Below are 13,914 nucleotides of genomic sequence, written 5' to 3'. Positions count from 1 at the left end.
CTTTGGAATGTATAACTGATGATACGGTCTCCACTGAGTCAGTGAGGTTTTTGTAGAAACTGACCCCAAATTGCATCATTAAAAGTTAACATGTTTTCAGGGTCACCTGGGTAGCTCGGTCGGTTAAGCGTCTGACTTCGGCTCAGGTCATGATTTCACAGTTTGTGAGTTCAAGCCCTACGTTGGGCTCTGTGCTGACAGGGTAGAGCCTGCTTGGGATTCTCTCTTTCCCTTTCTCTCTGCCCCTCCCCCGCTCATGCTTGCTTACGCTGTCTCTCTCTCTCAATAAATAAATAAATAAATAAATAAATACACATTAAAAAATTATAAAAGTTAACATGTTTTCTAAGCCTTCAGAAATCTTTCTTTGAAAAATAAATATAAAAAGTTAAACTTGAGCAGAACAACAGTAATGAACAAAACACTTTGGTTGCAATAATACTATTATAAAGGGAAATGCTGCCCCTTATCCAAACCTGGTCTTAAATTGTAAGGTTCTGCTGAGACCACCTAGGGGTATAGAGCATTTTGTATAGTGCCTTGTATGAGGGTAGGTGATGAGTAAGAATTTACTGAAGGAGAATAAATCTGTGAGTGTTAATGATTCAAACCGTTTGAAGTTACTTTGTTAGATGACATTAGCTCATTACTAGGAGAAAATGCCCTTTATTTCTGGGATTCTTAATATGCGGTCCATAAATCGTTATAATTCTGCAGATGAGTTTCATGAAGCTCAAAAACTCCTTCACACCTGTGAAATTGTGCATATAATCATTTTTATAGGAAACAAGTTTATAATTTTTATGATTCTCAAAGGTATCCTGTCCTCATTCTCGCTTTAGCTGCCTGCCTTACAATTTCATTGTAAAGATACTCTTTGGGCATAAGAGGCAGACCAGAGGACAAGCAGAGGCCTTTATTGAACCTCTGAAGTCCTGTTTGAATTAGCATCTGTCTCCTTACCTACATCTAAGAGAGTTTCTAAAATTTTTTTTACTTTATTTTTGAGAGACAGAGGAAAAGCATGAATGCAGGAGGAGCAGAGAAAGGGAGACACAGAATCAAGCAGGCTCCAGGCTCTGAGCTGTCAGCACAGAGCTCGGTGAGGGGCTCAAACCCACGAACTGTGAGATCATGACCTGAGCTGAAGTTGGATGCTTAACTGACTGAGCCACCCAGGTGCCCCTAAGAGAGTTTCTTTATGACATAACAAGTACCATGATCATAGTGCTAAATGAAAGAATAATTTATATAGGCTGTCCTGTGCCATTCTCTTGGTATTTGTCCTTACCTCTAAGATACTCTAAAATCATTGGAAATGTCACTGCTGTATCTCTGAAAAGTTTCTCCAAGTATTTCTTCTTTTCACCACGTACAGAACTTGAGCTCATGTGTCAGCCTCTCCATAGATAAAATGGAATGTATTGGCTGGTTGCTCGTGAATGAATTATCTCTTTATGGCTAGAATGATTCCCCTCAGCAAAAGGTATGCCGGGCTTAGGTGAGTAAAATTTGGAAGCTGCTCAACTTTAGGTGATAGAATTTTTAGTCTCTACCATTCAACAGTTTTAGTAGAAATACTCTTCTGCTGGGAGGCTTATAATTATAAGCAGTTCCCATAAAGAAACAGAAAACTTAATGCCTGTGATTATTTCAGCTATGTTAGTTTATAGCAAAAATGCTCTATTTTTCTGTTCACTTTGGGGTTGAACAGGAAGTATTTAAAGGACACAACTTAATAGCATATTTTTATCCTGTTTCAATCGTTAATATTTTAGTCTAAATATTTCTCTCTGGACATGATCAGAGGATTGTTTATAATTTTAAAACCACTTCAGAATAGTATCAGGATTAATTAATTGGGTTTGTGTATCAGATTGCTTTTGAAACATGCAAGCTTTGTTTGAACTTTCTCCCCCACTCCGTGCATGAGAAATTTTAAGAGTGTAAGAACAGTTGGCATCATTTGCTCCTTCTTGAATTCAGTTAAGCTTATCACAAACTATGTCATGGCCAGAGCTTAACGTGTTGTTCCCCTTCCAGAAAACCATTTGCCAAATACAACACAGTTCGGATGGTGGGAAAGCTGTAGAGCATTCACATTTAACCGAGAATTCTCTCCCTCGTATACAAATTTGGGGCTGAAGAAAACATGCTGATAAATCATACCTGACTATATTGTCTTTCCCACTTCTGAAAACCACAAGAACAGAAACAGCCATTACTGGATCCTTCACATGGAGTTTTTCTGCTCAGAGCCCATTTGGAGCTGTCAGTTAATAATACGAAACAACATGGGAGGGTGAAGGGTGCCTGGATGGATAACTAACAAATGTTATAAAAAACATGATGGTGCCTGAAGACTTGTAGCCTAGATATTTGGCCCCGAATACGGAGTCTTTTCCATCTTCGTCTCATTTGGTAATTAGCACACTGACCCTGTGCAGACTAGAAGCATAGAAAAACATTTTGAAAAGTGCTGAGGAAGAAGTAGGATTAAGACAAACATTTATATAACCAGGAAAAATGACCCAGGGAAGACGGGAAATCTGGTGACACTCTGTTTACCCACAGCAATGTTAAAATAGTTTGCAAGTGAAACAAAGCAGAGCCCCTTGAGTAAATCACTAAGAAAGTATAAGGATAGACCAGCAGCTAACAGCACATCACAAGCTACCCGTGTGATATGGTTCTGTCCTGTTATATCAGACAGATAGCTTTCCTTTGAATATTGTCCCTTTTTTTTCTTCTCTCCAGTTAGTCCCAACATGGGATCATGTGAAACTGTGGGCTGCTATGAATCGGTATTGGAAGTGGATGAAAATAGCTTAGGTTATTAGAAAAGGGGAGAATATCAGAATGTTTGGCTATTGGGTTCTAATCAACATGCAAACGTTAGTCTAAATCAGAGACCATTTTATAAACCTTGTATATCTGGGAAAAAAAACCCCGAAAAAACAGCAACCGAAAAAATAGCAATTTCATGGCGGGTAAAAATCTCTGTTGTGTTTGCAGATCACATGCCCTGTGGGAAGATTTGCTCTTCCAGGCTTAGCATGCTTGAGGCTAGTCTCCGTCCAAAGCCAGAAGCATAGAGCTATCAGAAAGTAACTGAACTTTCTTAACTTGTATGTAAGTGGCTTTGGTTCAGTGCCAGGTAGTTTATCAACAGGGAGAGATAAGCTCTTTTGCAAACAGGTCTCAAAAGTTTGCTGGTCGGACTGCTTGCCCGTCAGATGCTAAGAGCCCTAACCTGGTATCATGAAGATGCCTGCTGATGTGTAAACCATACCCCTACGGTCAGGATCCTACAGATGTCTGTGGAATGATCTATGTGAGCTTTGCGTTCATGCATTCATTTATGAATGCTCCAGGTGTGGATGAACGAGACAGAGAAGCAGTTAAGAGTTCTTTGCCCTCCTATGCTTTGGTTCATAAGAGACTCTTAAAAAATGAGAACAAACTGAGGGCTGATGGGGGGTGGATGATGGGTATTGAAGAGGGCATCTTTTGGGATGAGCACTGGGTGTTGGTATGGAAACCACTTTGACAATAAATTTCATATATTTAAAAAAATAATAATAAACGGTAAAAAATTAACAAAAAGAAAAAAAAAGAAAAAAAAAAGGAAAAGAGTTCTTTGCCCTCCAGAAGCTTATCTTCTATTTGAAATGTTACAAGTGAAATAATCTAATGAATTGAGGAAGCACAAAATATGAAAAAGGCTGTGTCCAATGACAGTAAGCATTTTAAATAATAAGCACCCTGAATTCAGGGAAGACAGATTGGACGGGCTAGAATAATCAGAAAGTTTTTGTGGAGGATAGGAGTACCATACCACCTCTCATTAATATATAGTGCTTTATTGAAACAGGTGGATTTTACGTACTTCATCTTCTCAGTGTCACATTATTACTGCCATTTTAAAGCTAAGGAAGCTGAGGCCTTGAGAGACAAAAACGTGGCTACCACTTGCCCAGGTAGAAAGGAGTCCTCACACCCAGGTTTTCCACTTAAAGTCTAGGACCAATTCTGCTACTCTCTGGCTTCCTTGATGAATAGGTAATACATTTAATCCTCGTTATTCTTGGATTCCATAATTGAGAATTCACCTATTTGCTAGAATTTATTTGTATCCCCCAAATCGGTACTTGTGGCACTTTTGCAGTCATTTACGGACAGGAGCAGAGTGGTTGAACATTTGGCTCCCCCAACGCACGCATGTTCCCAGCTGAGGTCGAACAAGGCAACATTCTGCCTTCTTGCTTCAGCTCTCACACTGTAAACAAGTGTCCTTTTCGCGGTCGATTTAGCTGGTGCTTTTGCTCTTTAAAAATGGCTCTCAAGTGCAGCGTTGAAGTGCTATCTAGTGTTCCTGAATGCAGGAAGGTTGTGATGTGCCTTATGGAGAATATATGTGTGTTACATAAGTTTCATTAAGGCATGGGTTATATAGTGGTGTTGGCCATGAGTTCAATGTTAATGAATCAACAATGTATGTTAAATAAGGTGTCTTTAAGCAGACAAGGTTAAGTATTGATTGATTGACAAAAATGTGACCGGAGGCTCACAGGAACCTAACCCTGTATTCCTCCTAAGAGCAGTGGTTCAGTATTGCTTCCTTCAGTGTGCATGGTGATTTTATAGAACATAACTACGGCAAATAATTGGAATCAACTGTGCTTTAGTTGAGTGAAGAGAAAGTGGAAAGATGTTGCCGCAGTTAGAATAGCATGAACAGAAGAACAGGATTGGGGAAACTCATGGTTGTGTAAAGAATGGACAATAGATGATTCTAATTGGCCTCAAGGCTGAAAAGCAATTGCAGTAGATAAGGTGTAGGTGCCAGATTGTGGAGGGTCCATTATATGTAGCTGATGAATTTGGACTTAATCTTACAAATGGATCTGGAGCAGGGATGTTACAAAAACCTCTTGGGAGAAGAGTATTTAGTTGGTTCATGCAGGAAGAATGGGGCTGGAAAAAAATGACAGTAAGGGGAGTTCTCTGTCTCTCCAGGCACTTGCCTCAACTGACAGGGATTTATTGGTAGAACAGGAAACCAGGGCTCTCCAGGTCTTGATGGTTGATATTGAAGGCATAGAGTGAAGAAGGAGCTGACAAAGGTGAAGGCGTCCCAGGGACCTGGAGGAAGTTCAGGAAGAAAATTCAAAACAACCAGGAAAGCAATTTAAGAAGGATCCTTAACTGAACAAGGAGCCAGTGTAAATTTTGGAGTCTGTGTGTGGTGTGGTTTTCCTCCCTCATGTGTGTGAAAACAGGGTTCTGAGAAGACTCGGCAACCCCAGGAGTAGGCATGGAGACTGTGAAAAACAATTCCAAATATGTGTATTTGGTTTCAGGAGCTGGCTCATCTGGATCCCTGTGTCATTTAACAGTTACAGTACACTCCTAAGGAACGAAGAATAGGACTGTTCTTTGTTAGACTTGTTACCTTTTCTCAGGACTATCATATGAAGTTCATTGTGTTCGCATTCTGATTCAAATCTCATACCAGTGCACGTGCACACACACTCGCGCACATGCACACGTCCATGGTGTCCTATTGCACTCAATGACCCATGACAGTACAGAGCATAACTGGTGAAAAAAGTCTGTGGCTGCGTTGGAATAACAGTCGCCATGTCTGATGTATTGAGAGTGGCAGATTCAGATTTCTGAGGCCGGCTGCCCTGAAGCCATCTCTTAATATTTGTCTTGTAATATTTCTGTTAAAATTGACTTTCCAAAATAAGTGGAATGAAACTATTAGTGAGTCACTGAGGCTTTATTTTTAATAGACCTGGCTATGGGTGCCTTTCTGAGTTTTTAATTTCAGAAGGATTAGGCATCAAGATAAGTTAATATGACACTCATATTTTCCCTCTACCACTGATGGTTATTCGGCCTCCTCAAGGAATCTCACACTGCTAACGTGAAAATAGGGCTCTCAAAATTGAGTTTCGCCCAATCAAGTAGGATTCTCAAACTTGAATACGATTTCTTCAGGGAAGCCTTTTCTTTGTCCCCATTTAGAATTGATCTATTCCTTCCTTAAGCTTTCTCAGCTCTTGCCTGCATCAGACATGTATATGAAAGTTTGATCCTGGGCCTATAGGCATCCACTTGATATGGTAACTCCCTGGGCTGATTGAATGTGTCTTAGGGAAGTATAGTAAAGATATCTTTATGGGGACATAAAGTTATATGATGTCTTTAGCAGAATTGAGACCTTAAAGCTCATCACTGCTCTCAATATCCCATTTCTTCCCCTTTTATTGTTCCTTTCTTCCAGAGAGTGAACTCTGGTTCCTGTAATCCTGGGAGACTATCCTTAATCTTCACATTCCTCTATATTCTTTGGTACTGCCCTCTACTTGACTTAGGTCTTTGGATTATAGTTATTCCTAAACTATGATACTTTGCTTAGGCTGAAAAAACTCCCTGCTAAAACCTTAATTTATTAGTTTATAGTTCTCATGATTCAAAGAACTAGACATTATTTGACAAAGTACATCTTTTCTGTTACAAAGAAGGGAATAGGAAACATTCCTTCTCAGTACTTGCAGCCTCAGTGATCGTTCTGACAATGAGTAGCTTCTGCTTGGGCAAGTTCTCAGTGGGTTCATGGAAGAGAAAAGTTTTGACTTGTGCCTTGAAAGAATAGAAGAAATTAAACAGAAGGGAGAAGGAGGGCATTCTAGACAGGTGAGGGTGTGAAGAAAACATGGAGAAGGGAATATATGTGGTTTTTTTCTAACCAATGGAGTTGACCAGTCTGGCTGGAATTTTCTAGGGAATAGCAGAAAGAACCTGACACATAATAGGACCTCAGTGTGCATTAGCAAATGGATGATTCAATGATTCAAATTGTGAAGGACATTGAATTTCAAGCTAGGGAATCTGGGCCTAATTCTGTAATACTTATTAACTGAAATATTGAAAATGGGGTGAGTTATGCCCTCCTGTGCCCTCCTATGTTAGTATTTTATTCTGCCTGTGTAGTTGGTAAAAAAAAAAAAAAGAGGGGGGAGCATTAAACTACAAAGGGAAAAATATTTATTTTAGTAAATATTAGAATTTATTAGTGATATTACAAAAGCTTCTTATTTGCACTTATTCCATGTTACTATAATTCCCAAATGTTGAGAGAGGGTTGTAAATAAAACAGCACAGTAACAAAAGCCCTCAAGCTTCAAAATTGTGATTCTTAGAGAAGTAGTGAGTTTGGCATTTTTAAAAAAATAGTCCACATGGTAAAGAATAAAATAATGAGCCTGGGGAGTAAGCAATACAGACATAGTCAAATGGAAAAGAGATAAAAATAAAATATTTTACATTACATACTTAAATATACCTCTGAGAAGAGGTTTCAGATATTGTGTAGATGAAAGAAATTTCACAGACTCAGGAGTGAGAAAGTATAATATTAATCAACTTAATCACCAAGTGCTCTCCTTCCTGATACAGAAAAAAAAAATCTGGGAACTTTCTTAGTCTAACCAGGTTTGTATTTCACTTACTTCCCTGGTTTCTCTCTCTGTCTCTCTCTCTGTCTCTCTGTCTCTCTCCCTCTCCCTCTCCCTCTCCCTGTCTCTCTCCCCCCTCCTCTCCCTGGGATAATTCTATCAGCTTTGATCCCTGCTGTAACAATTGAGATTTCTCTAGTGATGCCTTAATGAGAACTTGTGTCCTCTTTTGCCTAATTCTCTCCCAGTACCAAAAGATCTCGCTTTACCAACATCTCATGAAATCCAAGCCTGGGGGGCTCTTCTCCCTTCTATCACAGAATCAATCTGATACATTTTAGCACTGCATTTAACAGAATCCTCATCTGATAGAGGAAAAAGCTGTATCTCCCTACCTTACACTTCATACCTTGGAAGTCAAGATGTTTACTTCTTTTGCCTCTTGCTGTCACTTGGCAGCCTGACTCTCTTCTCCTGTGTTCCTGATGTTACTCCTGCTGTCTGTTTTATACTAGCTCTTTGTGTTATCAACTCCAGTCTACTACCAGGGTCTGGCTTTGAGATTACGGCTTTTACTTGATGGTTTGTGTCTTAGTCTGCTTAGACTACCATAGCAAAATAACCATAGACTAGGTGGTGGAAACAACAGAAATGTGTTTTCTCACAGTTCTGGAGGTTAGGAGTCCAAGATCAAGGTGCCGGTGGGGTTGCTCTCTCATTGAGGCCACTCTCCTTGGCTTGTAGATGGCCACGTTTTTGCCATATCCTCATGTGTCTTTCCTCTGTGGTGTACATCCCTCATGTCTCTGTGTGTTTAAATTTCCTCTTGGGGCTCCTCGGTGGCTCAGTTGGTTAAGTATCTGACTTCGGTTCAGGTCATGATCTTGCGGTTCATGAGTTCGAGCCCTATGTTGGGCTCTGTGCTGACAGCTCAGAGCCTGGAGCCTGCTTTGGATTCTGTGTCTCCCTCTCTCTCTGCCCCTCCCCTGCTCACACTCTGTCTCTCTCTCTCTCAAGAATAAACATTAAATTTTTTTTATTAAAAAATGAAACTCCTCTTAAAAGATTGTATTAGAGCCTACTCTAATGGCCTAATTTCAACTTAATTACCTTTTTAAAGATCTGTCAAATACAAATACGGTCACATTTTGAGGTACCAGGGTTAGGGCTTCAACATATGGATTTTGAAGAGACCTAATTCAATCCATAAGAATTTGGTTTTAGAATTCTTGACCCAAGATGAATTCTTGATCCATCTCTGTTCAGAGCAGCTTAATTAAAAAGACCTATATTCCTCTCATTGAAAAGAATTCTTAATCTGTGTCTTTATAAAGAACCCATGTGCTGTTATATACCTTACATTAAAGGGTTGTATTTCCAATAGTTAACATAATACACACCAAAGATTAACCTAGGTTGTGTAATGGTAGATTTTCCCTTTCTTCCAAAGGAATGGATTATTGTCAAAAGAACACCAGATTTACTTGGTTACTGCTGCAATACCATACACCAAATCCTTTTTTCCAGAAGATAAAATTAATGAGAACTTTGTTGGAACAATACACATGCTTTTTAAAATGCTCACTTGTATGAACTTATCATCAAGTAAGAAACAATTCGACAGATGATCTTTATTTTTTTTTTATTTTATTTTATTTAAAAAAAAATTTTTTTTTCAACGTTTATTTATTTTTGAGACAGAGAGAGACAGAGCATGAACAGGGGAGGGGCAGAGAGAGAGGGAGACACAGAATCTGAAACAGGCTCCAGGCTCTGAGCAGTCAGCCCAGAGCCCGGCGCGGGGCTCGAACTCACTGACCGTGAGATCATGACCTGAGCCGAAGTCGGACGCTTAACCGACCAAGCCACCCAGGCGCCCCTCAACAGATGATCTTTAAAGGCCAGGCTGAAATTGGACAAGATCCAAAACCACTATAGGAGGGGGCAGTATTTTTATATGTATTTCCATTTTCCGTTTAGGCTGTTGAAGAAAAACAAACTCTGAGATTCTAGATTAAAGGGGCCTTTCTATGGGGACTCTTCTAAGACAGGTGAAGGACGGATGGGGCTGCCCCTTCACTTTTAACACATCCTGAAATCAGCTTCCCCTTTCTGTGTCAGATAAAGTGCCTTGGAAGTGGGGTGGGGGAACTTTGGGGATGATAGTAATGATAGGAAACAGTATAACAAGAGCCACGTTGACCAAGGGAACATTTTCATTAGACAGCTCATGACTTGAAAACAGTCACCATTTAATAACCCTTTATGCTTCTCCCCAGACACCACTCTCGCCTCTCTCCCCTCAAAATGCACGTTTTGAAGTTATTTCACTATCCTGATTTTACCCTTACATTAAAAAAAAAATTCATGACAGTTTTAAATTGTATTTTTGTGAAGACATGGTTGATCGAGTGCAGGTTTTCCAATTGCTGAGTTCAGGAAATAGAGTCTAAATAGCAAAAGCCTTGGGTCATTTTCCTCTAACAAAGCTCTCACTGTTCTACTTTTCCTCAGGCGAAAGGCAGCGTCCTGTAAGACGGAGGCCAGGAGAATGGGTGTTCAGTTCAGTGCAGCCTTGTCTCCCTCTCTCAGCACAGAAAAGGAGGAACTTAGTATGACTTTGCCTTTTCTATCATAAGTGTTAACTTGATGACTCAAATAATAGAAGCTTCTCTTTGAACCACTGAAGTTGTAACGTTATGTTCTTTGCTGTTGAAGCAGACAAAACCATCAAACGATGTTCATGTGAAACCATCTTCCAAGTGTTGTCATTGAGAATCCACACTTTTCCCTCTCATGCCCATCATTTCCTGTTTGTGCTTCTTACAAGGACTGGCAGATGAAGCTTGCAGCACAGCGAAAAAGACTGTCCCTGTCATCTCTGTTTCAAAATCCAATAGGAAGGAGTATTTTTCTTGCTTTCTGTGTGTGTGTGTGTGTGTGTGTGTGTGTGTGTGTGTGTGTTTTCTTTCTTTCTCCCTGTCTTGTGGTTTGGCTTTTCAAAAAAAAAAAAAAAAGCTTGGTTTTTAACAGATCCAAGAAGTTCAGATGAGATATTCTTTCCTGTCAAACAGGATCCCAAAACCTTTTGAGGTTTCTCAAGGACTTGTCTCCATAAGCCGAAAAGTCTGTTCTCTTTCTTCACTGTTGCCAGAAAAGTAATTAGGCCATTTTTCTAATTATAGTAATCTTCCCCAAATGGCATATAACTTCAAATCCAAATGCCATGTAAATTGGCCAACAACACTCTGCCGTGAAGCACTTTAACAAGACAGTTTGAATGTAGGAGTTTCACTTTGTGTGAAGCAAAATGTGTTCTCTGTCCCAGTTACAACCAGGTTTTCATTCTCAGTGTCCTGCCCACGAGGTTCCACTATTTTAGTGCAAAGAGCATGGATGGTAATTGCTCCTGTCACTGGCATTTTGTGAGGAGTTGTGTCTGTGTTGGATAAGTTAACGTCCTTTTGGAAAAAATGTTTATCCACAGAAAAATTGAACAAGATTAAATTGCACTCATGTTGTTATAGCGACTAAAAATCTCTAGATAGTTAAGAGTGAAGTTCCCTGTGTCACAGAACACAGAACTAGATTTTTCTCCCTCTAAGAATAATCCTCTTGTCTTTGGTCTCTATTATGCTAACCAAGGGGAAATTAGGTCCTGCTGGTAAATTTGCGGTCCCAAATATGTTCACAGTAGATTAATTGCTACCTTCTCTTGCTCCATTTGTAAACAAAACAAAACAAAATACAACAACAACAACAAACACTTTTCCAAATAATATATCTTGTAGATATTTGATTTTTCATTGTCTACCCACCCTCCTGTGTGTGGACTGGGATAAGGGCACTATGGTGAAGTCTCTAGAAAATGGAACCGGGCACTGAAAATGAGGAGTAAATAAGGGCGGATTTCTCCAGGAAATGATGGAGTTATGCTGATTGAAAAAGGAAGAATAAAATTGGATAGGAATTTAAGAACGTAAAAATGGAGTGAGCATTTAAGGGTACAACAAGGTACAAAGTACAACAGGTTCCTGAATTACGTGTGGATGATGCTTTGCGACACTAACCAAAACTACTTTATTTCCACAGAAGTGCGATTCAGCCATCAAAACTTGGGTATAAGGAGAAGAGAATGTGCCAAGTGGGTATTCCCAAGTGTTAGATTGGATTGGATTTTAATTTACTAGTGGTTCCATTGTGTTTGCAAAAAGTACAAATTCCTGAATTATTATCTCAGAAATTATATTTCATAGGTCTGAGGTAAGGCTTTGGAATCTGCATTTTAGCAAGCTTCCTGGGTGGTTCTGATGAAGTGGTTCTTAGCACTACAATTAGTTGCTTATTAGCTAACACTATTAGCTATCATGCATATTATTTATTAGACTATTGGTTGGTTATTAGCCAACACTATTGCTCTGAGAATTTTAAGGGACATAGGCTGGCAGATAGCCCAGAACACTGACAGCACAATTTGGAGCCAGTACTACTAAGGGAATTCAAATAAGTGAAAAATACCTTGTAGGCAAGAAAAGTGTGGAATGAATTAGAAAGTTTTCATTTTTTTTCCCAAAGCTATTCAAAGGGTGGAATAATGACCTGCTAAAGTGGAAATTAGGTTGTGAAAGCCACGGCATGGATTATTTTAAGGGGATGGTTATTGGGGTGCCTGGGTGGCTCAGTCAGTTAAGTGTCCAACTTTGGCTCATGTCATGATCTCACAGTTCTTGGGTTCAAGCCCCGTGTTGGGCTCTGTGCTGACAGCTCAGAGCCTGGAGTCTGCTGTGTCTCCCTCTCTCTCTGCCCTTCTCCCACTCACACTTTGTCTCTCAAAAATAAATAAACATTAAAAAAATAAATAAAGGGGAGACGGTCATTTAGATTTTGAGTAGATAATATAATGAAAGAATGTGGAACTACAAATGTCCTTTAGGGGATGGGATACAAAAATGTACATTTAAGAAAAAGATAGGAAAGGCCTTAAGCCTTATTGTACAGGGATGCCGGAAAAATATTAGCATCAGTACTTGCCATTTCCAAAAGTAAGGACTTTTTTTTGAAAATAAAATTTCTGTTACTTATTTCTGTGCCACATCACCACACACTATACATACATCTTAGGCCATTGTTTGAATTCCCGTGTGTGTTCTTTGTGACTTCCAGATAACCTCTCTTCTGGATTATTTACCGGGAATGCCTTAAAAAGCCAAACAGGACAAGGATGCTCTTGTCAGTGAACCAAGGAGTCTCAATTGTTTGATTGCTTAGAGTGAAAACGCTGGGGGGTGGGGGGCACGGAATCTTGAATTTATTTAAATTTGAAATATGCTTTGGCATAAAATAACTGCTCGACAAACATTTCTTGTAATCTGTTTGTGTGGTCACATGTAGTAAATTCCTCTGTGATAGAAACTTTTCATAAAGATTCCTTTGTTGGCAATGTTTTTATGCTTGGAAGCAGCCTTGTGAGAAGCCAGGTTTTAAAAGGGGTGTATAATCTCATAATGAAAATGCTACGGAATCCTAAGGACCTACTTCTTCCTTTAATCCCCCAATTCCCTGCTTATCACAACCTCATTAATCATCAGAGTACTCCAGTGAGACTGGTTGTTTTTTAATAGCATAATTGTAATTTGTGAGGGGTCAAAAGGGGATTTGAATATAAAACGATTTTAGTCTTTTTGGAAAGTCTGCTGAAAAATGGCCCTCCAAAGATACCAGGTTTTAAATCCTGGAACCCATAAGTATTACTTTATAAGGAAAAGGGATTTTTGCAAAGGTGACTAAACTAAGGGTCATGAGATGAGATGATTGCCCTGGATTATTCAGGTGGGTCCTAATTCCAATCACCAGTGTCTTTATGGGAGAGAAGCGGAGAGAGATTTGGTGTGCCCAGGAGAGGAGGCAGTGTGACCACGGAGGCTGAGATTGGAGCCTTGTGGCCCCGAGTCCAGGAATGCCTGCAGCTGCCAGAACGTGGAAGAGGCAGGGAACAGATTCTCTCTTAGAGCTTCTGCAGCAAATGTAGCCCTGTGGGTACATTGATTCTGGCTCAGTGAAACTGATTTCGGACTTCTGATTTCCCGAACTGTGAAAGAATATATTTTTGCTGTTTTAAGATTTCAAGTTTGTGGTAAGTTGATATGGTGACCCCAGAAAACCAATGCAGGCAGTCAGTTTCCCCCAGTCACTCTTCTTCTGACATACACTCTGGTTTGCAGCATAATAATCATCCCAGAAGCTTCTTAAAAAGTTTAGAGTTCTGTGTCTCATCACGGACCGAGGGAGTCAGAATTTCTCAGAATGGGATCCAAGGATCTATATTTTTAACGGACTGCCTAGATGATTCTGATGTGCATCAGGTTTGATAAACATTTCACGGGGGTGTTCTATTAGTTTCCTATTGCTGCAGTAAAAAATCACCACAAATTTAATGGCTTAAGAC

General features: G+C 39.7%; 1 long non-coding RNA gene across 1 annotated transcript; it reads left to right on the top strand.

Annotated features, from left to right (window-relative positions):
* The first annotated feature begins 396 nt into the window (after positions 1-396).
* LOC131519915 (uncharacterized) lies at positions 397-12,825 on the top strand. Its single transcript, XR_009265873.1, has 2 exons — positions 397-1,501; positions 9,984-12,825. It is a non-coding gene; the product is annotated as an uncharacterized LOC131519915 (long non-coding RNA).
* The last annotated feature ends 1,089 nt before the right edge of the window (positions 12,826-13,914 follow it).

The sequence above is a fragment of the Neofelis nebulosa genome, chromosome 8, assembly GCF_028018385.1.
Source record: "Neofelis nebulosa isolate mNeoNeb1 chromosome 8, mNeoNeb1.pri, whole genome shotgun sequence".
NCBI lineage: Eukaryota > Metazoa > Chordata > Mammalia > Carnivora > Felidae > Neofelis > Neofelis nebulosa.
The sequence above is the reverse complement of the archived record's forward strand: the minus strand, read 5'-3'. Positions and strand labels throughout refer to the sequence as shown.